Here is a 27,277-nt window from a genome sequence, read left to right on the forward strand (position 1 = left end):
TGCTACAGGGAATCTCAATTCCCGTTATCTTTTAACTGGTTTTAAAAAGTTTTTCTCCCCCCCCCCCCCGCCCCCGGAGCTAGAATGGGAGGAATCAAAGTCCACCGAGAAAAGGCCATTTCTCTAATACTCAACTCAACTGCCGCCTCTCCAAATGCCTTCTCTAAATAGCCCCAACTGATGACTCATTCCTGTGGACCTTCACTATGCTTCTTAATCTACACTTCTGCCCTCGCCACACAACCTCGTAAGGTTGTTATTGGTGTGTGTTTCTTACCGCATTTCCCCTCTGGTTTCTATGTTCCTTGTGGGTAGGGCCTGAATATGATTCATCTTTGGATCCCTCACAGCATCCAGCCCAAAGTCTGCTAAGTAATCGCTTCTGAATGAAGGGTAGAGACAGTTACTGCGTATGGCCTTTCTAAGAAAAAAGAGACCTTTTGGAAAACCTGGCCCTTATTTCAATAAGTCTTATTGAGATTACGAACTATTCTAGGAAGTTCAGAATAAATGAGGTTCTCTCTGCCTTTAAAGTAAGTAGTACTACAATCAGAAATCCAGGAGTTCCCACTGTGGCTCAACGAGATTGACGGTGTCTTGGGAGCACTGGGATGCAGGTTCGATCCCTGGCCTAGCACAGCGGGTTAGGGATCCGGCACTGCCACGGATGTGGCTTAGGTCACAAGTGCAGCTCAGATGTGATCCCTGGTATGGGAACTCCATATGCTACAGGGTGGCCAAAGATGAAAAAGAAAAAAAGGAGGGAGGGAGGAAGGAAGGAAGGAAAGAAGAAATCCACCTGACTTGGAAGTTCCCTTGTGGCGCAGTGGGTTAAGGATCCAGTGTTGCTGCAGTTGTGGCACAGGCTGCAAATGTGGCACAAGTTTGATCCCGGGCCCGGGGAACTTCCACATGCCTCAGGTGCACCCCCCCCCCCCAAAAGAAATCCACCTGACCTGATGAACTCAATTTAAGATAAAAGAGCATAATAGGAAAGAGACGAGGACACACACATAGACAAAGGTCTTGGAAGCTGCAAGGCAGACTGGAAGGCTGGACACACGAATGCATACCATTCCCAAGAGTAAACTTTTTGAAAGTCGTAACCTTTTCAGAAAGGTGACCAGAAGAGATTAGCAAAGATTGAAAACTTAATGACAATAAGCAAGCAGGGGACGGCAGGACAAATACCTCTGCTTGATCATCCACTGCCAGGAAGATAAGGAGAAAACCATGGAGGAAACGAGATGACTCAATCAGATCACTCCAGGGGAGACAGTCTAGCTGCCATTCTAATATCCAGTTCCTCTTTATCATTCCTGAAGAAAGAAAAAGAGACCTAGGCAGTTTTCAAAACATCCCGGAAGACAAGTGTTCCTCCTTTGAGCCTCTCCTGGAAGTCTTTCGAGCTCTTGCTTTCGACTAGGTATCACTCTCGCCAAATCCTCCCTTAGTGATATGCTGGACATGGAACAGGATGTATCAAAATGATCAACCTCATAAAATACAAAGAAACACAAGGTTTTACGACAATACTCCCCAGTTTCTAAAACTCTGTACTTCTAGGCTTTAGCTCTTTATTTCTTGGTATGTACCTCACTCGCTCTGCAAAAGTCCTTTATAATATGCCTAAACCCCACAATACAGCTCTCTGAAGTATGCAAAACCAAAGAGATATTCTGGGAAGTAATACCTCAATCTCTACCATCATCATAACAACTGTTCAAGGGAAAAAGACTGCAGGAAGCTCCCCTAAAATGAAGCCCAATCCTTGACCAATGCTGCTTCCTATTAAAATACTAGAGCTGCACCATCCCAGGTAGTCAAATTTTACCTAAAAATAACGCTCACTGTCAAATGCAAGCAAATATCTCTTAGCACAGTTGTGACTGAGAAACAAATCTAAAAACTGGTATCATCTTTCACCTTGATGCCCCCCACGCCGCCCCGATCCAACTTGCAGTCTTTAGGCCTTTCAGGCTGAGAGTGTCAGGGGTCATTCCTACGATTTAACATATATCAAGCATCTCCTACGTTCAAAGCACATTAACTTCTTCACTCCTTTTTTTTGACTCGCATTTTGATCATGTTTTCCTCTGTCATTAGATGACATGTTTTTTATTTTGCCCAATGAGCAGCACTACCACCTGCACCTTCTGTTCCAGTACGGCTCAGGTATTTAACAAAAGTTACTTCCAGGCTTCTTCATGTGAATTGGCTAAAACTGCTGGGATGCTATCTCTCAAAAGGAGAATAAGATACAAAGAGAAAGAAAGAAAATTAATATGAATAAATATGAAAGGGAGTAGGATTTAAGCTAAATTGTGCTTGATATTTTAGATGTTCTTCCAAACTACAAAGAAAAGTGAAAACTACATTTGAGAACTGAGATTTTTCTAGACAAAGCAATTCCACCAACAGGCAAGTTGATTCTCATGTCTGTGCAGATGTGCCTAAGGACATATGCCGTCATCAATCATGACGGCTAAAAGCATCTCAAGCCTTGAGGAGGCTTGTGTTCTCCACAATAAAATCAACCTCCAACTGGCAACTCAGGAGGAGAAAACCACCACCGTTCTAGAAATAAAAAGTCCTATGTTTGTGAATTGTTCTGATGCCTACTAGCTGGTGGCCAGATTCCAAGCTACTCCAGAAGCAATGTATAAGAAACCCACACGCCAAGACCAAAGCAAAGGGGTGGTCTAGTATGGAAGGCCTATATTTCACTGCTTGAGGATGAGACAAATGAAAGAATACAAGAGAAGGCAGGGCGCCTAGAGAGAAAAGGCAGTTCAACAGTCTTTCTTTAAGCTCATCTAAGGTTTCTACTGAAACAAGAAAGCACTAAGCCTAGTTACGTTCCAATCATAACTGAGTTATGGTCATACTCAGTAGCAGGCGATTACACAGTACCCCACAAGGGTCAGAATGAATAAGGAGGAGTTCCCATCGTGGCACAGCGGAAACGAACCCAGCTAGGAACCATGAGGTTGTGGGGCTCAATCCCTGGCCTCACTCAGGGGTTAAGGATCCGGCGTTGCCGTGAGCTGTCCGTGAGCTGTGGTGGAGGTCGCAGACGAGGCGCAGATCTGGCCTTGCTGCGGCTGTAGCTCCGATTAGACCCCTAGCCTGGGAACCTCCACATGCCGCGGGTGCTGCCGTAAAAGGACAAAAGACAAAAAAAAAATTTTTTTTTAAATAAAAGAATGAATAATGAAGCCTTATTTGAGACCCTTTTCTCCAATCCTGAATAATGCCAAGTTCAACGTTTGAGGGTATGTCTGTCTCTGGCTCTGAAAGTCTAAGTATGAAGGCCCTTTTCAAACTGCCTACAGGAAAAATCGTGCTTCCCAAAAGACTAAGGGTTGCAACTGGCTGCACGCTACTCTCCCTAAAGACCTGCTCACAAAGACACATTTTAAAACTGGTAGCAGAAACACTTTTCTTCAAAAACAGAAACATGTTTCTGTTTACTGGCTATGGCAACATTCTCTTTCAAACAAGGGCTAGATCGTAATATAGTTGAGGTGTATCTGGGAAAAAAAAGGCAGAGGAACTGGTACAAGCAATGAAACTAAGAGGAAGGCGTGACCAGAATATTTAAAAACACGTCTCTGTGGGAAACAAATTATACATGAACATCTTCACACACCTTCTTCCTCACTCCTTCACTGACGCTCAACACAAGTGACACGTGCGCCACGCATCTGGCAGCAACAAAACACTGTCAGCGGGATGGAGGAAAAAGCCAAGCGTTTTGGCGAAGTTTTCGAAAGCAAAGGTCCACAAACTCCAGCCTCCAGGCCACATCTAGCACGCAGGCTGTTTTTATAAATTCAGTTTGATGGAAGACCGCAACCCCATTCACTTACATTGTCCAGGGTTTTTTCCTTCAAGCTACAACAGTAGCAGAGTGCGAGTGTTACAACAGAAACCATAGGACTCACAAATCAAAGATACTATCTGGCTACTTATTTTTTTAAAAGGGTCAGATAAGAAGTCCCCATTATGGCTCGGGGGCTAAGGACCTGACGTTGTCTCTGTGAGGATGTGGGTTCAATCCCTAGCCTCACTCAGTGGGTGAAGTATCTGGCATGCCAAAAGCTATGGTGTAGGTTGCAGACGCAGCTTGGATCTGGTGTTGCCATGGTGTGGCAAAGGCTGCAGCTGCAGCTCTGATTCAACCCTTGGCTGGGGAACTTCCACCTGCTGCAGGTATAGCAGTAAAAAAGAAAAAAATAAAATAAAATAAAAAGGGTCAGATAATATAATGATGGGGAAACTAACTGGGCACCAGAAGTTGAAAAGCTTACCCTAAATCCCATAGCTGTTACATTGCTTCCTCACCTGTTCAATCTCCATTAGGAAAGAGGCCACAGAAATACTATTTAATCTCTTTGACCATCCAACTTAATGAAAGTAAAAAAAGTTTTGTCTTTTTAGGGCCACACCCTCAGCATATGGAGGTTCCCAGGCTACAGGTCAAATTGGAGCTGTAGCCACCAGCCTACACACCACAGCCACAGCAATGCAGGGTCCAAGCTGAGTCTGCGACCTACACCACTGCTCATGGCAACACTGGATCCTTGATCCACTGAGCTAGGCCGGGGGTCAAGCTCTCATCCTCGTGGATACTAGTTGGGTTCATTAACTGCTGATCCAAGACAGGAGCTCCGAAAGCAAATAAATTCTTGAAGGAAGAATAACAAATAATTGGTTTTTTAGACTCTGAGCCTGAAAGAAAATTCTGACATGAGCTGGAGAAAGAGTAATTCCTGTAGTCCAAGCTAAATTACACCCTAAAACAAAGAGCTATTTTGCTGACTGGATCCTCTACGATTCAGAAACCCTAAGATCCCTAGAAACTTTTGCCCAGCTTCTAGCAGGGTCCTGTGTTTACGTTATGCCGGAAGAGGTAAGAAGCGAGATTCGCAAGGATGCTTCAAGGATGCCAACTTAAGGCCTCTAGAGTGTTACAAACTACTTGTTACCTATGCCACCCTCAAATGACCTTCACTCAGCTCCATGCAAAAGACAGCAGCATCATCCCCATTTTACGGATAAGGAAGCTGAGGAATGGGTATCTTCCCCCACACCCCGGCACACGCAAGTTTCTGGGCCAGGGATCAAACCTGAGCAGCAGATGCAACCTATGCCGCAGCTGCGGCAACCCTGGATCCTTACCGACTGTGCTGGGCCGGGGTCTGAAACCGAGCTGCTGTAGAGACGATACCAGATCCTTAACCCACTGTGGCTCAGTGGGAACTACAGGATGGAGTGAGTCTCTCAAGTCTCGTGCTCAGGGTCACAACAGTAAATGGTAAAACCGGGAACACAAAAACTCTAAAATTCTACTGTTGATTTAGTCTCACTTTTTGCTGGTTTAAGGCATGTGTTCAGGGGAATGAGCAGTCTTGGCTTGGACCACTGACTCAAACCCTTAATCCCAGACCATTTTTTCCCACCTGCTCCCAACCCCCCTGTGGCAGCCATGGGAAAGAAGGTGCCACGGGCTCTGTGAGCTCCTATCATATAAACGTCCTTCTCTCGTTGCTCTGCTGTCTCTCTTTTCTTGCTCCGTTACTTTTTGTTTGTTTGTTTGTTTTTTCTATTTTATCCTTTCCTCTTGTATGTCTCTAGGTCAGTCAGAAGTACCTAAGAATAGGCAGCTGCAAACAGTGGGGGGCAGTAAAGGACAGGATAAATACATAAAGAAAATGTACTGGATCTAGAGGTTCTTGTTCTCTGGCTACTAACTTGTCACTTAACTTCTTGGAGCCTCTGTTCACCTCACAAGGCAGCTGCAGCACACAAATGGGAAACACATGTTGGATGGCCTTGAAAAATACGAGTGTCACACAGATGCCAGAGAGCCTATCAAAATCCCTCTCGGAGCTCGACCAGACTCCGGCTCCTGGCCTGGAGAGTCTCAGACGCAGCACGAAACCCAACGGCCAATCTCCTCCCGGTTCTGCAGCAAGTGACCCAACTTGCTTCTTTCTCTAATTTAGATGTACTTTATTTTTAACGTGTTTCCTACGAGTCCAGCATGAGATGCAAGAAACAAATGCAGAGCAAAATCTTCTTCCCTCTATTTTATAAACATCAAATAATTTCTATAGCCCTTTAAATCATTAAATTAGAATAAATGTACTAGTTCCAAACAAGCGAAGAATTCAAAGTAGAAATGACTAGAAATGCTCTTAACTGATGAACGCCTGGGAGTGTATGCAGGCTCTCCCTCTGCACAAATCCAAAAATATTAACATTCTTAAAATACGTCTCTTTACATACCTCAGACTTTTGTAAGCTGGAAGTATGCGGCTGTTTTATCTTGCAGAAGGAATCTCAATAGTTACCTTAGAGGGAGGGCAGAGACCTTGAGTCTGTGCGGCATCCCATTCCATCCCATCCGGCCCCATCAACCAAGAAAAAGACTCTGTTTTAAGCTCTGAGGAGATGTCAGGATTCTTGCGCATTCATAAGCGGAAAACTTTTAAGGTTTTCAAGCCTGTTACAACTGCAGCTGCCCACAAGCACTGCAACCTGAGGACACCTGGTCACTACCCAAACGTAGAGAACACAGGGCTTGTGTCAGCAGGCTCTGCATCTTGCTGCCTCACCCCAAATGAGGATAATAATCCTCCCTCCTACCTACCCTGGGTAACTAGCAAATGAGAAAAAATAAATATAAAATCCATTAGCTGTAAGTACTACATTTCATACAAACATTCCATTGCTTAACTACCTTGAAAGGGCATCTGGCCACTTAATCACCAGAAGACTGATTTTTTTTTTTTTTTTTTGGTTTTTAGGTAGGGCCGTACCCATGGCATATGGGAAGTCCCCAGGTAGGGGTCGAGTCAGAGCAACAGCGGCCAGCCTACAGCAGAGCCACAGCAAAGCCAGATCCGAGTCTGTGACCTACACCATAGATCACATCAATGTCAGATCCTTAACCCACTGAGCAAGGGCAGGGATCAAATCCGCATCCTCAGGGATTCTAGTTGGGTTCATTAACCGCTGAGCCACAAAGCGAACTCCAGCTACTAGAAGAGAAATAATCATGGAGTTCAAGATATAAATAAGTAAGACGGCTGGAGATTTACCACTACTTCTCTAGTGAAAAGTTTCTAATTGCTTTTATTTTAAACTGAGGATAATTACAACACACCTAGCCTAGAAATCTGCTAAATCCTACAGATGAGGTTACCCTATTCCTGGTAATTTAGAGTGTGTGCTGCTCTTCAGTGTTATCACGATCATGTGGATATGCTCTACCTGCTAAGCGAACGTTGCCAAATTCCTACCTGCGTATTTATGCTTAGCTTCCTGCCCAGTGCTGCCATCTGAGAATCTGCAAAGCTGACACCGGTAAGACTACGCCCGATGCAGCTCCGAAAAAGTCTTCGCACTGGACAGAGATGCATGTGTATACTCAAAGCTCAGACAAGAAAGCCTGAGGTGACGCACACACACTCACATACATAAACATATATGTAGATAACTCATCTCAAGGAGCTACTGTGTAACATTTTAAGGAAATTCTTGTACTTTTTCAGAAAAAGTAAAGGCCAGATGGTAGGGCAGTACTTCCAATCTTTTTCCAGTCAAGACACACACAGAAAATGTTAGTATTAGCTTTCTAATATTTAACCGATGGGCTGATCCTGATGCCCTCGCTCAGTTTACTTGTGACAAGATCCTGTATCATTCACGGTACTCTTAAGCGTTCCGAAGAAACTGTGGCTCGGAGTGATACCGTCACGTTGTTATGCGTGCCAAGATAAGGAAAGTTACAGGTATTCTCAAGTTTTAACTAAATCAACTCCAAAAATGAACAAGTGACTGTTCAGAGCCGAGAAGAGTAATTTACATGTGAGAACTGCATATTCAGATGGCCAAGGTGCACAATCACAAGAGCTTGTGGAACGCTGTCCTGGGGACAGTGCCATGCTCACTTCCAGATTCTCAACCTCAGTGGCCAACCGCTTCTGTGTCTCCATCGTCGACACAAGGCATTCATCCTCCGGCCCTCTGCCATCCTAGCTTGATTCTCCCGTTCATGCCCCAGGTCCAGCTATGGTCTCTATGAGCTTAAATTCCAAACACACATTAACAATCTGATATTTTTCCAAAGCTCCTGTCCTGCTGGCTGGACATCTCTGACGGGAAAGCCATGTAGAACTCAAAACCCTTTCTGTCCAAAGTCACATCTATCTTCTTTCCCCAAACCTGCTCCTTCTAACTTCTGTTTCTGTCCTCCAGTCTCCTAGACTCTCTTCTTCAAGTCCAATCAACTGCTGACCTCTATAATAAAGTGGCCATTTCCCGACCTTCTCCTCAAATTGCCACTCTCTCTGTTCAAGTCCTCATCACCTCCACGTAACAATAAAGACGATGGTAACAGCTAATACGAGGCATTCAGGACTGAATGCCACGTGTGGTCCTACGCCTTGCACACTGCTCTCTCTCTGAACCTTCCCAATAATCCTAAAGTTCATGAACCTAGTAGCTCACTGCATTCACTGCTCACGTTTCTAGCGTCCTCTCTTCAAATCCTGCTCATTTCTACGTAATGATGCTTAGTAAATCTTCTCAAAGTACAGCTCCAATAATGCCACATCAACCTATTACCCAAAATGGTTTACCAATATCAAGCAGAGACCGTTCAGATTTCTTAATCTGGCAGTCAAGGCCTTCCATCATCTGACACTGACCTCCTCCTCCAGACTTCTCTCTTTGGCCAATCCTTCCTGTCCCTAACTCATCTCCTTATGCTCTAAGCAGACCAGATCATTTACTGCTCTCTTCAGCCCACACTTTTTTCTGGTCTCTTTAGGGCCACACCTGCGGCATATGGAGGTTCCCAGGCTAGGGGTCTAATCAGAGCTGCAGCCCCCGGCCTACACCACAGCCACAGCAACACCAGATCCGAGCCACGTCTGGGACCTAGACCACAGCTCACAGCAATGCCGAATCCTTAACCCACGGAGCCCGGGGCCAGAGGTCGAACCCACAACCTCATGGCTCCTGGTGGGATTGTTTCCGCTGCTCCGCAATGGCAACGCCCCACACACTTGTTGAATCACCCTGTTAAACCGCCTTCCTCATTCCTAAACCAGAAGTAAAGGGACTTCCCTCCTCCGAGTTCCGTGTCCTTTGCTTGGACTTTACATATTCATTTCCTCTATCACGTCTCCCTACCAGATTGTTAGATCTTGTAGTAAACTTCATTTGTAAACATTTTTAAAACCTCCATGTAGGAGTCCCCTGGTGGCCTAGAGATTATAAGCATCCAGCATTGTCACTGCTGTGGTACAGGTTCGATCCCTGACCTGGGAAATTCTGCATGCTGCACCCACAGCCAAAAAAAAACAAAAAACAAAAAAAACCTCCACATAAAAGACATGCATGCATGGTGAAGTAGTGAGAGAAGGATGAAAAATCCAATTTTAGTATTTTCTCAAAGTTAAGAACTTTAAGCTTAGGTACATAGACAAAAAATTCGTTTTCTCTGGATATTTCCAATCAAGCAGGTCTTCTCTTGACTTTTCATGTAACTGAAGCTAAGGAGATAGACCAAAATAACAGTACTTCCAAGAAAGAGGGTAGCCAAGTGAGTGGGCACTGCTGTCTGCTGCGGCTATTTCAGTCTTCCTCTCTCCCTCTGACTGAGGACACAAGGTCACGGGCTACCTGGCGCCACTTTACAGTTAAACATCTACAAGGTGTCTTCTTTCCCGTGGTTCTGCCTTCACACTGGAATTGACCTTATTTCCCACCCTTCAACTGCCCTTTTTCACTGCAGGGTGTAAAGCTGTAATTTAGTTACAGTAAATACTCTTCAGAGAAAAACTTTTGGTCAATTATTTAACATGGAGTCTGGCTTTGGGATACCATGGAGAGAGACGGGAAGATGAGGATGATGACGCATCATCTGGGTTCTAAAAAGCTAAGTCAACAGAGGCAGCCGAAAGAACAGATTAAAAAGAAAGCTAAGTTTCTGGGACACGCAGACCCGAGTCAAACACCATCCAGTAGTGCCTAATATAATTTTCAGTCACAGTATAAGTCACATAAATCAAGCTCTTGTTCTTTCAATAAATTGTACCTTTCATTCAAACACATAAGGTGGCGAAAAGAAATCCAGCTACAAAAGAGAAAAATTAAAAATTTTCAAGTAGAGTATGGTCTACCAGAGAATATGCAAAATAAGAACAAAAATAAAGCCCACAACCACCCACACACATGCAGATACACAATACTACTTTGCTGGTTGGCAAGGATTAAAGTCGGAATAATTAAAATATTATTTGGGGAATATACGGACAATGATTTCCATTTCGGTCTTAACAAACGCTTACAATGATCCTGGGATCTTTGTTCACGAAATATGGGTTGGTTTTAATGACGCACTTGAAGAACCAGGCACAAACATTTTTAGGAATGAGCTTGTTCGTGAGGTACGTTAGTAACAACAAAGCGAAATGGCACGCAGCTGTTGTGTTCATAGAGTTTAGTTTACTCTCTTGTGATGCATAAGTGGGATCAGCTCTCTGGGACAGCTCAGTCAGGTGGGTACCACCAGCTTCCTAGCTGATTCTCAGCTTTCTGAATAAGCAACCGGCTGAGGCAAGAGATCTTCAGATCCCCAAAGGGACATTAAGTCTGCTGCGCAGACTTTCTAACCAAGAGACTCCACATGAAGACTTCGGAACCGCCTCCATGGTTCCTTCTGTGTTCAGACAGGAAGCCTGTACAGATATCACCCAGAGCAAGACAAATATAAAAACCAGAAAGTAAAAACAACCTAAAGGAATAAAAGAAACATGGAACGAACTGAGCAGAAGCTGAATCTCCGAACTTGCACAGGCCAGTCATGACAAAGCTGAACGACTGAGGCCTCGACTTCCCCACTTTCTAAAGGGAACTGAATTAGACTGGATCTCCTAAGGACTTCCATTAGGCTAATTTCAGAATACACAAACCCTTGCATGTATTATTGGGAATAGAGACAAGCAAAAGTAACTTCTTTCATGAAGAAGACCACATGTACAAATGATCAGCTTTAAAAATGCTTTTGGGGTTACTGAAACCTCCACAGAAGTACCCAGCTTCTTCAAAAGGAGACCCTCATCTTGTTTTAGGGAGAAAAGCTCCCAGGAGCCATGACTGCTGTTTTCAAACATACACATCCCCGGAACTAGAACTGATCTGGAGAAGCCAATGCCGATTTTGCCAAACCTTATTCCATCTAAATGAGATTCCGTTAATGCACAGAAAGGAGGCTGACTCAATGCTGACTGACCACGCCTGAGAGGAAATGACTTCATAGGACAGGAAGTCAGATCACACACTACCCACCTATCCCAGGGTGGGAGTGGGGGAGCCCTAAAACAGCTGACACTAGGAACACAAACTGGGCAAGAAAGAAATCCCCATGGGTCCCACAATTTACCTTGGAAATTTATCTCACAGAGGGTCTCAACTTTGAGAATTCACTCTCTTTCATACTTTGATAAGAGACCAATTAAAAAAAAAATCTTCATCCTGACATTTATTAGCTTAATTACTACTGCTTTGCAAGAGTTACCTACCTCCCAGGCATGAAAACTGACAGAAGATCACATGACCACAAAGCAAACAAAAAGTGGCTCCAGTATACTTTAGAAGTGCCTGCTACCCAAACTAAAAATTTAAGCCCTTCTTGGTGAACATCTGCAGCTCTGACAACTTACCTGCAGTCTACTGCAGGTCTTGGCACCCGCCAGAAGAGGTTCCCAGTTTTTATTCTAAGAGGTTCCTAAAGCTAAAAAGGGTTTTAAGAAAAATCAGCATTCCCGTTTCATCTTATTCCAAGAGGCCCTTCACTTTGGACAGAGGAGTTAAAATTCTTCCATAGGAATCGTGGTCAAGAATGATGGCCTCAACATCTCCATTACAGAGAGTCCTGACAGCACAAACAGCAATATGCAGGTGAAGGGGTGTGGAAGCAGTTTAAAAAGAGATGCGTCAGGTTCAAACACGCTATTCTATAAACATACTGTAAAAATACTGGCATTTTTTGATACCACACCTATCTCCATAAGTATTTAATTTCCGGTTTGGATTGGTAACAACTGACTTTTACGTAGCACTTCACAATTTGCGAAGCACTTTGACATACATGATCTCATTCGAGACTCACCACTGAATAGGAAGGTGCTATTTTTAGGTCCCATTTTTACATGTGAGGAGGCTGACACTAAATGGCTGACTTGCCCAAGCTCACAAAGCTGGTGATAGCTGAACACTGCTTTTGCAACTGCACACCCCATTCTCAAACCCTCTAATCACAGTAAATAAATGCCCAGATCTCAGACCCCATGTAAGCGCCCCTGCCCCGCTCCCTGCCACCCCCCATACACACCTTAGTCTAAGTTACAGTTAGCTGCAGGTCTTTGCTCTTTATGGAAGTAGAGGTTTTTCTCTTCATTCCTCTGGGAAACATTTACTTGGCTAAAGAATTAAATGAGGAGAACACATTAATAGCATTCAATATACACTGGGAAATAAGTCACCAGGGCTCTGCAGAAGTGTGCCTCTGTGCACCTTCCCAGGTAGTAGGTCGGATTCTGAGAGTCCATGACCCTAAAAAGGTTAAGAAACCAGGCTAGAGGCAGTGGCTAAATATCTTTCCAAGAAGCTAAACCCAAAAAGTTAACTTAAGTTTTATCAAGGCCTCATACTGTGAGCCACTTACTTTCTGCCTCTCCCAGGGCCATTAGAGTCATTCAGTGTCTACAGCTGTTTTTTAAAATCATGTATTAAAAATTGTAGTTACTGATAACATATAGATCAATGACTCATGAAAAATTAAATTTAAATTAAAATAATTACCTGTTAAAAAATAATCTTTTAACAGAAACTCCTTTCTCTTAGGACTTAACTTCCCAGAATGACTGTTTGCCTTTTCTTTCCTTTTTTTTTTTTAGAATGACCATTTCCTTACCATAAGCATTCCAGTTCTCCAAAAGAAGTTTCATAAACATAACTACTTTGAACTCCAGAAATACCATTCTTCACTCAGAACCCTCTAGATTACATACAAGACAAGGTAGCATGCAAGGAATTCTGAATCTGTTAGGCAGTTCACTCAACTATCATACCAAGAGGATTTAAAATTTCTTTGCTGGGGGGAGGGAACGAAGAAGAGGAGAGTGAAGGCAGCCCCACCGTCTTATTACTTGAAAACTCCTAATTTGAATCTATTCAAACATATTCCTACTAACCACTGGACTTGAACTCCGAAGTACAGCTTCTCTTCATCTTAAATAGAGCTTTTCAGTCCAAATCTGCATAAACAAACTTTGTCCTTCAATCTTTCAACTCTCGGCAGCTTTTCAAGGTCACTTTTGCGAGCAACGACAGAGGCCTGCATCTTGCAACTTTGCTGGCTACACCACTCCGATTCCAAGAGCCCAAATCTAAGTTCCTATTGATCCTCTCAGGTAAATCCTTTACCCAAGGGGAAGGCAAACCAACACCCTCCAAACTTCTCCTCTGCTAGGGCCTGCTCCTTTTTCTGCCCAGAGGCTGAATGCTGCTGGTTCACTGCTCCACTGAGTCTGCTGCAGAAGTGCTCCGATGACCTTCATTCCGTATTTGCAAATAAAAAAAACAAAGAATTGCTTTTTCAAGTCAAGTGTACTATAGATCTTAGTACACGGGATGGAAGACTTCACTACACACAAGAACAGGCTGGTTACCAATTAGCCAGCAACCTGCATTAGTTTCGTATCCCTATAGAGGAGGGGAAACATGTATCAAGGGCAAAAGACAGGATGACTGTTCTCTTAAATTTCCTATTCACAAACTACAAGTCAATTAGAGCCTTAGAGATTTCATATAGAAAATGAAAAGCATTTTGCTCACATCATTTAAAAAAGCAAATCAACACCTGGCAAAATGTGTGAAACTGGTGGAAAAAGATTTGCTTTTGTCACTGCAAAATCGTGGAAGTGTTTCTTACCAGCATTCTAAAACAAAGATTGTTAATTACTTGGTATTTATTAGACTCTAGAAGCAGACAGGTAAATCAAGAAAGTTACGGGAGAATTTCACACTGGCATGTGGGCCTTTCACCATTAGACCCTGCATTGGTGCAAATCACATTTTCACACAAATTCAGAACAGCAACGGTGTTGCTTCCACCTCTGAAAATAGATGTCAACGAAGTGCATGGAAATAGAAAGTCTCACAATAACTCAGCTTATTCTGAGGAAAGCCTCAGTGCACTTGAACAAAGGAAAATTATTTGGAAAACAGTTAAGTTTACCGAATGCAAAGAGAAAGTGCTTTGCTTCTGTGTGCCCTGAAAACTGACTAGCCTTTCTTCATGTACCTGCTCTAGCCGATACTCAACTAGGGAAAGAAATCCCAGTTGAAGGGCATGCAAAATCTAGACAGAGCAAGGTATTCTAGGTGCACCAAAAGGTATGCCTGGAATGTAAAGTGGCCATTTTCTGAAACAGTGCAACTTGTCTACACTCTCTGAAGCTAAACAGTCTCTACCATTTTAACACAAAACAAAGAATTAAACTTACCGGGAACTGCATTAATTTTACATGTAGTTATTTATATCTCCTCGGACAGGGAGAATTTAAGTCACTCCTATCCCTCCCCCCCAAAAGGACGGAGGAAACAAAAGGCAGCAGGAGATGCAGAAACCTGAGTCTGGAATGTCCACTCCAGTGAAAGCCCGAACAGCTGTCCCCCCACCCCCCAGCAAACTATTCGCCATTTTTCTTTGTCTTTCAGCTGACCCCTGCCTCAGTGAAAAACTCCGAGGCTCCAATGAAGCCCTGCAGCCTCCTTCCACTTTAACAGTCAAAGGCATTCAATCTAGCATGCTATTTGACACCAAACCTTGCCTCCAGAGTGGTCCCATTGGCTGAGCTGCTTTATCAGCTAAGAACACAAAGCCGCGATTGGCTGTTCACGTCATCAGTTACCTCCTTTGTACACTTCCTGTTTTAAAGTTACCTTGAGAAGCAGAACAGGGGTCAGACCCAGACTTCAAACTACCAGGAACTTAAGGCTTGGAAATGCCTGGCAAATGCTCCCAGCAGATGCACTAGGGCCTCACATGCTTCCAAAACAGAAGATACTGAAGATTTGGAGTTGTTCTTAAAATCACGCGAAAGGGTTGTTATAGTTCCCACCCAAAAGATTTCTTATTGGCTGTCAGAGTTCCATTTAAAAAATTTAAGGTAATTTAACTGCTTCTGATTGGCCATGAAAGACGTCTGTAAGATACTGCTACAGTATCCTATGGCAGTAAACCAGAGAAGCAGTGTACACAAGGTCGGAAAGCTGAGACTGAACTGTCTTCAATTCTCTGTTGAGCTCTAACAAGAGGAAAAGAAAACTGGCTGGGCTCCAACGGCTCCAAAGAAAATGCAGCTTCTTTAACCACAACGAAGAGTGATATAAATGGTCTCGTAAGATTTCCAAGAAGGCACCTGTCATTACACCCACGGTAATTTTAAAAGCAGGTATTAGCAGCAAGACAAATTACTTTATTTTGAAATACAAACTCATCGAAATAGGAAAATTCTGGGATAACATATGAAGTTAGTGACAGGGACAGTGGCATTTCCAAAAGTCTACCAGGAACTCGAGGGAAATATAATGATAAAGGGGAAACAAACCGGTAAGAAGAGTGAACAGTAGTGAATATATTGTTTAAAACACAATACAGTTTGATGGATTAACTATTTAGGGTGGTTACAAAATGTTGCTGATTAGCTTTTAATAGCTAATAGCTGATATCACAGATGATAAACCTCCCTACTACATTTTCAAGAACAAGCAGCAGCACTGATCTCTGGAGATACACTGTAAATACTGTGCTTATTAAAGACATCCTATGGTGCAGAAGTTTACCAGTGGTGGTCGAAGACTTGCTTATGGATTGTGGGGCCAACTGCTTAGGTGTTAAGAGGAGCCTCCATATTAGGTGAACATCAGTTAACATTTTTCTTTTTTTTTTTTCCTTTACTATTCAAGTAGAAACATCTCACTATTACCTGAGGCTTTCAATAATCTCCTTAGGAGTCCCTGGTGGCCTAGTGGTTAAGGATTCAGCACTGCCACTACTGTGGCATGGGTTTGATCCCTGGCCCAGGAACTGCCACATGCCATGGACACGGCCCAAAAAAACCCACCAAAAAACAATCTCCTTAAATCTGCTTCCTCTCATCAAAGCAAAATACCCCAGGAATGAACACGACTGTTTTACCAGGTAGATGAGATCTTTTCCAGAAATATCTCAGTTGGTCTTACTTGAAAGGTCACTGTAGGTAAATGCAGAGATCCAGCAGATCCCTGACCTAGAAGCAAGGCCGACTGTCATTATTAACTTCGCTGTCTGCCATATTAACTTCGCTAGTAGAGTGAGGTGCAAAGAAGTTAAGCAACGGGGCCCTGGCCACATATCTAGGAGGCAAACTCAGGTCCTGCCTAGGATGGTACTCTTTCCACGGCTCTACACTGCTTACCAAGACATGGAGCACCTCAGGTCACATCCAAAGAAATTCTTAGGAGTCACACATACAGTCCCTCCTTGGTAGCCATGGGGGATTGGTTCCAGCACCCCAGCGTTTACTAAAATCTGAAGCCAATCTAGCCCCTCAGATTACAGGGCTGACACCAACTGCCCTCTGTGTCTGTATCTGGGCTCCACATACACAGACATGGAGGCCGACTGTATGTATAGGGTGCATAAGCCATTACACCCAGCTTCAGCAATGTAAATATTAGAAATTTGGTGGAGCTCCCGCTGTGGCACAAAAGGATCCATGGTCTCTTGGGAGAGCTGGGATGCAGGTTCAACCCCAGCCTGGCACAGGGGCTTAAGGATCTGGCGTTGCCGCAGCTGCAGCTGAGGTCGTGACGACTGCTCAGATCTGATCCATGACCAGGGAACGCCATATGCTGTAGGGCAGCCAAAAAAAAAAAAAAGAAATAAATAATTTTTTAAAAGAAATAAAAATTAGAGATTTGGGAGTTCCTATTGTGGCTCAGTGGGTTATGAACCCAACTAGTGTTCATGAGCACACGGGGCTCCATTCCTGGCCTTGTGCAGTGGGTTAAGGAACCAGCATTTCCAAAAGCTGTGGTGTAGCCTGCAGATTCGACTTGGATCTGGCATCAATGCGACTGTGGTGTAGGCCGGCAGTTGCAGCTCCAATCCAACCCCTAGGCTGGGAACTTCCATATGCTGTAAGCACAGTTGTAAAAGAAAAACAATAAATAAATAAAAAAGAGGAATCTGACTTATGTTTGCCTGTTGGTTATAGATCTAGCTCAGTATCTGACAAAACAGCACTCTATAAGTTGCTACAAATTTTATTACCAAACTATTAGAAACATTTAACCAGGAGTTCCCATTGTGGCTCAGCAGGTTACAAACCCAACTAGTATCCATGAGGATCTGGGTTCAATCCTGCTTCAATCAGTGGGTTAAGGATCCGGCATTGCCATGAGCTGCGGTGTAGGTCGCAGACACACTCAGATCTGGCATTGCTGTGGCTGTGGTGTAGGCTGGCAGCTGCAGCTCTGATTCGACCCCTAGCCTGGGAAATTCCATGTGGCACACAGGCAGCCCTAAAAAGCAAAACACACACACACACACACACACACACATATTAAGGGATTGCATGGCAATTTCACTATGGCATCCAAATAAGTGTTTAGTTAAGCTAACAGGGGGCACTGTGGGACAATTCCTAAAGCTACACAGATTTACAGGTATTATAGTTCATTTCTGAAAAGTTTAGATCACAGATTCACAGCCTTGGAAGAGAAGGCAGAAGGCCAACAGGCATTGCCTTATTCACACTAGAGTTTTTCCTAACCCCGTTAACACTGGGGGTCAAGTCAGCTGCAAGGCAGTAAAGAAGCTCCTTTGATGCATGGGGGGCAGAGGACTATGGAGAATGTGTTCACAGCCCTGACCACTAATTAGTGTCACCACGGGAAAACCACCAGACAAAGCCAGTTTCAAATTGTGATTCCTCTATGTGTTAACTGTATGACAATTTCCTCATCTGTCACATATGGGTATCACCATCTATAATCAGAGCCACATGAAGGATTAAATGAACCAACACATGTAAAGTATATTGTACTGTGTCTAATAAGCACTAAACAAAAGCAAAGTGCTAAAAGTCACCCAACCCAAATTCCTTGTTTTACACAGGGGTTAAGGTTCAGAAAGGCCTAGCTTCTTAAAGGCCCTGAAGCTGCTATGAAGGAATGTCTCTCTTCTGTCTCTAGCACAACCTGCAACCCTGCAGAGAGCAACTCTGAGCCATCAAGGGCAATGTGGGAGGACTACCAGCTGCTACTAAAAATCTTCCCCAGTTTTTATGCCGGAAATCCGTGCCTTTCACCACCACTCCTGTTGAGGTCTGGTTACTGTTCCAAAAGCCTACCCTTTGACTCTGCTTTTGATACACTAGATTAAACCAAACATGTCCCTTGATACTTTGTGAAGGTCTTCGGCATAATTTTTATTAGCTCTTGGCAGTTTGCAAGAAAAACACTTCAACCCCTATTTCTCGTCACAGTCACCTTAGTAGAATCCAGGCCACTAGTAAGAGGAGAACTCAAATTACCCTGGATTTCCATTTGGCACTCTCGCTCAGCATAGCTCTCCCGTTCTAGTTTGTCATTGCTTTGGACTAAGAGCCTTGTGGGATCTCTGCAGTTCTAACTCACATCCTTCCCCAAGGGATCAGCAGCCCTCTACATCAAACAACTGCATTATCTTGCCCTAAAAAACACCCTGAGACAAAACCGATGCATCTGGCTACATGGGTAAGGCTCACTGCTCTCAAAGAAGGCAGGGTGGGAGCTGATGCTCTTCATCGGAAATTGATTTTAAATCATAGCCACTTACTCACTAACTGTGTGATTCTGGCCAAGTTACTTATCCATCTCTGAGCTTACTTCTTCATGTATGTGTAAATGGAAAACAACAACATCAACTCACAAAAGTGTTGAGGCTTAAATGATTAACGTCTGACAGGTGGAAGGTGTTCAATTAATACTTAAATATACACTTGGGAGCTCCTGTTGCGGCTCAGCAGTAACGAACCCGACTAGTATCCATTAGGATGCGGGTTCGATCCCTGGCCTCACTCAGTGGGTTAAGGATCCAGCATTGCTGTGGCTGTGTAGGCTGGCAGCTGCAGCTCTGATTCCACTCCTAGCCTGGGAACCTCCACATGCCATGGATGCAGCCCTAAAAATACAAATTAAAAAAAAATTAAATATACACTTGACTATAGCACCGATTGCACCGTATGTCTATCACCAGAGAAGGGCTTCTTGACGGCAGCAACTGCGTCTTCTTTCTATCTACCTACGACCTCAGTGCTCAGGACAGAGGTCTAAATCAAACCCGACCTTAGCCACAGTGCCAGTGAAGTAACAGGGAGGAGCAGGGATTGAGGAAACGAGAGTACCTGTTCCATCTAAAGGGGCAGCTAATACTAAGCTCAAACTGAAGAAGGCTATGGTCCAGGAAGGCTGGTCCACTGCATGAAGAGCTTCATGGCCCATAAAAGAAGCAAAATCCAGATCCTGGACACAAAAAGTTGATGCTAGCACAACTCCTGTTTGACCTAAGCATCTTCAAGAATGACCAAAGAGCCAGGGTTGTGGCAGAAGGCCTCAACCACCATGACCATTCCTGCCAAGGTCAGGGTCTTGCTCAGGACCACAGATTCACTGGTCTTGGAGGTTACACTGTATTCTAGGAGAAGCAAAAATAGCGGCAAAGAAACTGCTCTTCAGCAGCCTGAACATTTTACTGATGGTGTCCTTAACTGACCCCTTTGGACTAGTAAGTAAACCTTGGAGTCCCAGGAAACATCAGAAAAGAGAATCTATAAAGAAAAATGAACTTTTCATATGTTGAGACAGGGTTACAAAGCCATATTCATTTGACTATAAATTTGTTGTGTGCAGCTCAAGAAAAGGCAAAAAAAAAGACAAAAAAAAGTAAATAAATAAATTTGCTGTGTGTCTTATTCCATACCAACCTGATGACATGGACATATACAGTAATTTGTTTTGCACTGATGTTGCTACAGGTTAACAGGAAGGGGGTTTTTTTTGTTTTTTTTTTTGTTTTTTTTTGTCTTTTTAGGGCCGCACCTGCGGCATATGGAGGCTCCCAGGCTAGGGGTCAAATTGGAGCTACAGTTGCCGGCCTGCACCACAGCCGCAGCAATGCCAGATCCAAGCCGAGGCTGCGACCTACACTGCAGTTCACGGGAACGCCAGATCCTTAACCCACTGAGCAAGGCCAGGGATGGAACCCGTATCCTCATGGATACTAGTCGGATTTGTTTCCACTGAGTCACGATGGGAACTCCAGGAAGGGGTATTTTTTTTAAGAACACCTTTAATCCTGGCAGCCAGAATCAAGAAGCATTAATATTTGGGGTTATAAACTTTTAGAAGTTTTTCTTACGTAAATGAGATAGGAAGTTGAGTTAGTCCCCCCAATATTCGATAACACCATACAAAAATACTACCCAAGGAGTTCCCGTCATGGTGCAGTGGTTAATGAATCCGACTAGGAACCATGAGGTTGCGGGTTCGATCCCTGGCCTTGCTCAGTGGGTTAAGGATCCGGCATTGCCAAGAGCTGTGGTGTAGGTCACAGGCACAGCTCGGATCCCGCGTTGCTGTGGCTCTGGCGTAGGCTGAGCTGTAGCTCGGATTAGACCCCTAGCCTGGGAACCTCCATATGCCGTGGGAGCAGCCCAAGAAATGGCAAAAAGACAAAAAAATAATAATAATAACACTACCCAAACTGTTTTGTAATTGTTTTCATTTACTAATGTGGGGGAGTGCCTATTACAGCTCAATAGGTTAAGAACCTGACTAGTGGAGTCCCCATTGTGGCTCAGTGGGTTAAGAACCCAGCATAGTCTCTGTGAGGATGCTGGTTCCATTCCTGGCCTTACTCGGCAGGTTAAGGACCTGGTTGCCACAAAGTGCTGTGCAGGTCGCAGATGCGGCTCGGATCTGTGTTAAAAAGAGGAAAAAAAATGTGGGGAGCTCTCCTATGGCACAGCAAGCTAAGGATCCAGCATTGCCACTGCTGTGGCCCAGGTGCAACACCTGGCCCAGGAACTTCCGAAGGAAAAGAATACGACGACGGAGAAGGAGGAGGAGGACTTCCCCTATCAAATCTAGACGTACATCATTTGTAACACCTGAAGTATATTCCGCTCGATGGCTGTAAAATAACCTCAATCCGTTCCATATTAGCACCTAATTTCGAGGCCTCCCGTTTCAAACGACGGTCACCAGCATCACAGAGAACATCTGCCATGCTCGCTCCTTGTACCCCCACCTCATTCTCTCTCCCAGAGCCCTTGCAACAGCTTCATACACAGTACCATTTGCCTGCTGTTTTTAAAAAAGGAAGCCGTATTGTTTTACAATGAAATCTTTCCACTTTCAATTTGGTTTCAATTTTTTTTTAATTATAAGCAGATCAAAGAAAACTGAAGGCTGCCAGATTGTAACTCCTGACCCAAATCGTTCACCGGACCTGGTCTTGAACAACCTTCAAGGTTTAAAAAAAAGGACGTCGACACATTTTTGAAAGACTCTGACATTCTGAAGATAGTCCCCAAGGACGCCCCAGAAACACTTTCAGCAATGACAACCCCATCAGAATAAGGAACGTGGTTCTGATGCTCAGTACATGGCTCCTCAATAAATAAGGCAAACTAATAAATAAGACTATAAGTGGATTATAAATTCTGAATTATCTGTTTTTTGAAAATACAGTATATTCTTCAAAGCGTAAATAAAGACCAATAGATGGTCAACTCCTCTGGAGGGACCAGTGGTTACTAACGCACTGTGCCTGGTAAACCAGAGATCCGAAAGATGGAGGCAGACACTGCTGCTGTTGGTATTGACAATAGGACTAGATGAGCTGCGAGATCGCGTACATCGTAAGAGTCTGTTAGTCTGGAAACACATTCTTTTTTTTTTGTCTTTTGTCTTTTTAGGGCCACTCCCGAGGCATATGGAGGTTCCCAAGCTAGGGGTCTAATCAGAGCTGCTGCTGCCGCCGGCCTATGCCACAGCCACAGCCACGCCAGATCTGAGCCATGTCTGCAACCTACACCACAGCAACACCGGACTCTTCACCCACGGCGCAAGGCCAGGGATGGAACCCGCAACCTCATGGTTCCTAGTCGGATTCGTGGAAACGTATTCTTACATGTTCCCAGAAAAGCCCTTTGCCACTAGTGGCCAAGCTATCTATGCAAAGGATTCATTTTTATTCGTAAACTCTCTACACCAGAACTGCTCAACTGGGCTTCGCTCTACACCCAGCCATAACATCGAGTGCTCATTAAGTGTTCTCACCAACAGGGTTCCACGGCCAAATAAGTTCTAGAAACACAGCATAATGTATCCATTCTCTTGAAGGGTTGTTAAAGTACACAAGCACAAACATTCTCAACACAAATGCCGCAAAAAAGAAATTCATTTCACTCTGGCCATTATTTTGTCAAGGGTCCTTTTTCCATCCCCCGAGGATACTTATTAGCATTGTATAAGAACTAATGTTCAGCGGGACAGCTTGGGAACTGCTGCTCTAAACCAACTTACAAATTTTAGTGGAATGAAAAGAACACCAGAGGCGAGTCTCTTCTGACCATCTTCCAAAATGGTTGGAGTTTTACACACATGATGACATTTCCCTTTTTAATGAAAGTGACATTAAATACCACCATAAATAGCAATCCTCTGCCTCTCAAATTATTGCCAACCGAGTATGCTCTGCTTCTTAAAAAGGCCCCAATTCTGTCATTTGATAATGAGCAAATTCTAAGCTACTTACCTTCAGGGTACAATAATAATTTTTGAAACAGTTAAAAATGACAAAAATGTTCAACTGCGCAGAGAGCACGTACTTTCTTTTTTCTCTTTTAAATGGACAGATCGGGAATTCCCGTCGTGGCTCAGTGGTTAACGAATCTGAGTAGCATCCACAAGGATGCAGGTTCAATCCCTGGCCTCACTCAGTGGGTCAAGGATCCTGCATTGCTATGAGCTGTGGTGTAGGTCGCAGATGTGGCCTGGATCCTGCATTGCTGGGGCTGTGGTGTACGCCAGCAACTACAGCTCCAATTGGATCCCTCGCCTGGGAATCTCCATATGCCGCAAGTGCAGCCCTTAAAAAAAAAAAAAAAAAGAAAGAAAGCAAAAATAACTAAATAAATAATTTTTTAAAAAATTTAAAAAAATAAATGGATAGATCATGCCACCGGCAAAGGGATGTATTTTCCTAACACTGGGCAAAGAACCTCACTTCATATATATCAACGGAAAATCTGCAGTTCCTGAGGTCAGGGTTAACAGTCGTTTGGGATTTTGAAACCTTTAGCGATTCTAGCAAACTTAAGCCAATGATAAGATACTAAATACTCTATACTCCAAGATCATTTCCTATGAGTCACTGAGGCATTTATTGAAGCACTGCTACAGATTACTATTTTAGCTCACAGTCATGAATGCGTTTAAGAAAATTCTTGAATCTGATTTGTAACAATATACCGTTGATTTTAAATGAAAGGTGCTCATTCAAACAGGACACCTTATATACCTTGAACATGGCGATCTGAACCTTTAATTTAAAGCTATTCTCCTGGAAACATTCAAATGCAAAGGTTAAACTAGTCCCTCTGTCTACAACGCACCTTAAGTTTATCCATTAGAAAGCTCTCGCTGTATAAAAAAGTACAATGGATGTGAAAGTAATCTGCAGACAAAATCTTAAACTGAAATGGAAAATGCAACTCCTATGCTGAAAATGAGTTCAGGGGTTGTCTCACTATTAGGTACCTCACTGCTAAAACATGCAGAAGTGTGGGAAGGGTACAGCAAATTTTGCAGCCTGGCAAAAATTTCTGCAGGCAGGGAGATTTTTTTTTTCCCTGAACCATTCCGCAACGTTCTCTTTCTGCTTACTTCAAAGAAAATGTTACCCAGGTGACTACAAATCAAACTGACAGTCCTACTTCAACCATTTCTACAATTAGAAAAAAATGTAAATGTCTGATACAACTCTCCTTCTGGACATCATGAGAAAACTGGTTGTTCTTATTTCCATGATCATTCCTCTTTGGCAAGTAGGAAGACATTTCTCCTCGTCAAAATCATCACCACTCAGCACCTGGGGATTAACATCGGGGGGTCAGGAGACACCCTACCCTTGCCACACATGATCACACAACTCTGGGCCTTCCGAAGAAATCCTGACCTCACAATGGTCCACTGGAAATCAGCCCCGAAACCACCACAGCACACCTAAATTAAATTAGACTGTTTCTTCCATGTCAAGTGGTTGCACCCGCCCCGCAAGTAGAAATCTTACTATACATAACGGAGCAGATAATTACAAAGGCCTCATCAGAGAAGCTCTAACTGGCTGTCTGGCAGATTTTATGCTCTTTTCAAAAGAAAGTAATGTGTTCTCTCACTTACTAAGTTTCACTCAGTGACAGGCACCGACTATATGCTATTGTATTCATTTTTCACAAGTACTCGGTAAGATAGGAACCATCACTTTACATAGGAAGTAGCTGAGGCTCAGACAGGTTAAGAATTTGACCCCCAGCTCCATGAAGAAGGGTAAACGCATTACAGAGACAGAAGTCTTTCCCAGGTCTGACTCCAACGTCAGCAACTACACTGGCACCTCCCAAAGGCACTTGGCCAAAGTATTTTAAACCCATCTCCTCCTGCAATTAATCTACTGAAATTTATGTTAGGTGCTCTGAGTCTCTGTGGGAAAATACTAAAATGACCTCTGTAGCCTGCCTAACTAGTCACAGTGCTTGCATGAAAAAGTGAATAAACAAAATGAAAAGAGAGACGGTAAGACATCAGATAACTCACAGTTTGCTAAGCGCACAAGAGACAGAATGGAAAAGAACAACTTGCTGGCTAAGGAATGTTCTTCCTAGGTTGTATGCCTGAGGCTGGAATGAACCTCAGGAAGGTCGTTTGGGGCCTTAATAATGTCCTCCTACTCTCCCTCCTGTGAATGAGGCAAACGTGTCAAAACACAAAAGATGTCTTATAGAGTCATCTCTGCCATCAAATCACGGCTTCCACAGGAGAGAAAACGTTGTCCAGTGAAATGATCGCTGGCCTGGGAATCCAGTGATCTGGGAGGGACCTGGCTCTGCCCTTGCAGAGCGAAATGACCTTTTCAAGGTCACTGCACTCTTCAGGGCCTCCGTACAAAGGATGTGCTGAAAGAACTGACAGTCACTTCCAGAGCTTAGACATAAGTTGTTTTCTTTTTCTCATCACATTCTATGGTGTCAAAAGAACACAGTGTTTAAGGGTAAGGGTTCCAGACACTGTGTAAGAATTAAGCTCTGTGACCTTGAGCAAATTGCTGAACTTCTCAGTTTCCTCACATGTAAAACTGAGGGTGGTAGGAGCTTCTGTCTCATACTGTGTGAGGATGATATATAATTTATACACACCCTTGCTGGTTCAATGCAAACACTTAGTAAAATACAGTAACTATGACGTTACTCCTGAATATATTCATACACCTTTAACGGCTCAGTACTTCTGAACTCAGAGATTGGAGAATTTCAAACCTGCCTCAAAAAGACACCTACCATGGCCCCCACACTTCACCTTGCCTCTACTTCTAAATGGGGATAAGGAATTTTCAGAGTTCCTGTTGTGGCTCAGTGGTTAATAAATCCAACTAGGAACCATGAGGCTGCGGGTTCGACTCCTGGCCTTGCTCAGTGGGTTGAGGATCCGGCGTTGCCGTGAGCTGTGGTGTAGGTCGAAGACGTGGCTCGGATCCCATGTTGCTGTGGCTGTGGTATAAGCTGGAAGCTGCAGCTCTGATTTGACCCTTAGCCTGGGAACCTCCGTATGCCGTGGGAGCGGCCCTAGGAAAGGCAAAAAGACAAAAAATAAATAAATAATAATAAAGAAGTTTTGTATCTTTTCTAGTACAATGAATCGATTTTGACCAAATGGAAAACGTGTAAGCAAATAAGGATTAAACAAAGTGATGTGGGCAGTCTGTACAGTACAAAACACCGAAGAGGAAGCTGACAGATCTACTCGGACGCCCTCCTTGGCGCTCAAGCTTTCTAGGGGGATCCGTTCCAAATAAAACAAGCCCAACAGCTGGCTCCGGGTTAATGCAGCATGTACATGAACTAATGCCGAATGAAGGTGGCACTGGTGCTAAAGAGCAGGTAACCAAGAAACGCTTGATAAATGAAAAAGACATGCGTACACGCTTGTTTTTGTAACCTCGTCCAATCTGCTAGAAACTAGGTCACGGATGTCATAACAGTCTCCGTATATGAATAACTTAACGGCTGAGCCGAATGCAGCTGCGATGACCAAGGTACCACACTCACGGCGAGCCCTATTTCCCCCCACACTCGGGCTCTGTCCTCCACACTGCAGTGTAACTGCAAAGACAGGGGAGGAGACTCTCACCTAATCACACCAAGACACGAAGCAATTAAGACTTCCAATTCACCCGTCCCCCCCGAAACATGAGTTACTTAAAGGTGTCCATGCAAAATTGGAATTGAGAACATTTTGTTGTATCCAGTCGTAATTTTAAACACCACAGAAGATAAGGGTGCCCTAGAATCACCCCACAGTTTGCAGGCGGCACTGGGCCTCTGGACAGGTCTCGGCGTTTGTGGAGACAAACAGCCTAGAGAGCTGACGATGTTTCCGAAAGCTCCCCGGTGAGCTCTTCACAGGCGCACTGGGTCGTGCCTCACTGCTTGGCATTCCTCACTGCCACACACAGAAAGACTGAATCAGCGAATTCAGAAGTCGGGCTTAAAGAAGGCAGAGTCACACACTCTCTGCACATCTTTTCTGCACTATCGACCTGAGTTCAAAAAAACTTCCGCAGCTTACTTGGTGAATCTCTTCCTTCACAACAGAAACCAAGGGATGCGACTTTAATACCTAGTTGAAGAACCTATATTCTATATGGTTACCATTTTGTAGTCCGAATCTTTGAACACTACAAATTTTTGTTAATTATCCCACTCAAGGGAGTTTCCGTTGTGGCTCAGCAGTAATGAACCTGACTAGTATCCATGAGGATGTGGGTTTGATCCCTGGCCTTGCTCAGTGGGTTGAGGATCCGTCGTTGCTCTGAGCTGTGGTG

General features: G+C 43.9%; 1 protein-coding gene across 10 annotated transcripts in view; it reads right to left on the reverse strand.

Moving 5' to 3' along the window:
• NFYC (nuclear transcription factor Y subunit gamma) overlaps positions 1-27,277 on the reverse strand; it is a 70,811-nt gene that overhangs the window by 40,760 nt on the left and 2,774 nt on the right. Inside the window, exons 1-3 of one of the 10 annotated variants that reach the window (XM_047789555.1) lie at positions 13,275-13,604; positions 12,413-12,501; positions 1,192-1,319 (exon numbers count right to left, since the gene is read on the reverse strand). The exons of 3 other annotated variants lie outside the window; for them this stretch is intronic. The gene's annotated coding sequence lies outside the window, so the exon portion shown is untranslated. Of the gene's footprint in view, positions 1-1,191; positions 1,320-12,412; positions 12,502-13,274; positions 13,606-14,588; positions 14,844-15,027; positions 15,143-27,277 lie in introns of those variants that run through there. 6 more of the 10 variants (XM_047789559.1, XM_047789556.1, XM_047789558.1 and 3 more) reach the window with 6 other exon arrangements.

This window comes from Phacochoerus africanus, chromosome 8, assembly GCF_016906955.1.
Source record: "Phacochoerus africanus isolate WHEZ1 chromosome 8, ROS_Pafr_v1, whole genome shotgun sequence".
Taxonomy (NCBI): domain Eukaryota; kingdom Metazoa; phylum Chordata; class Mammalia; order Artiodactyla; family Suidae; genus Phacochoerus; species Phacochoerus africanus.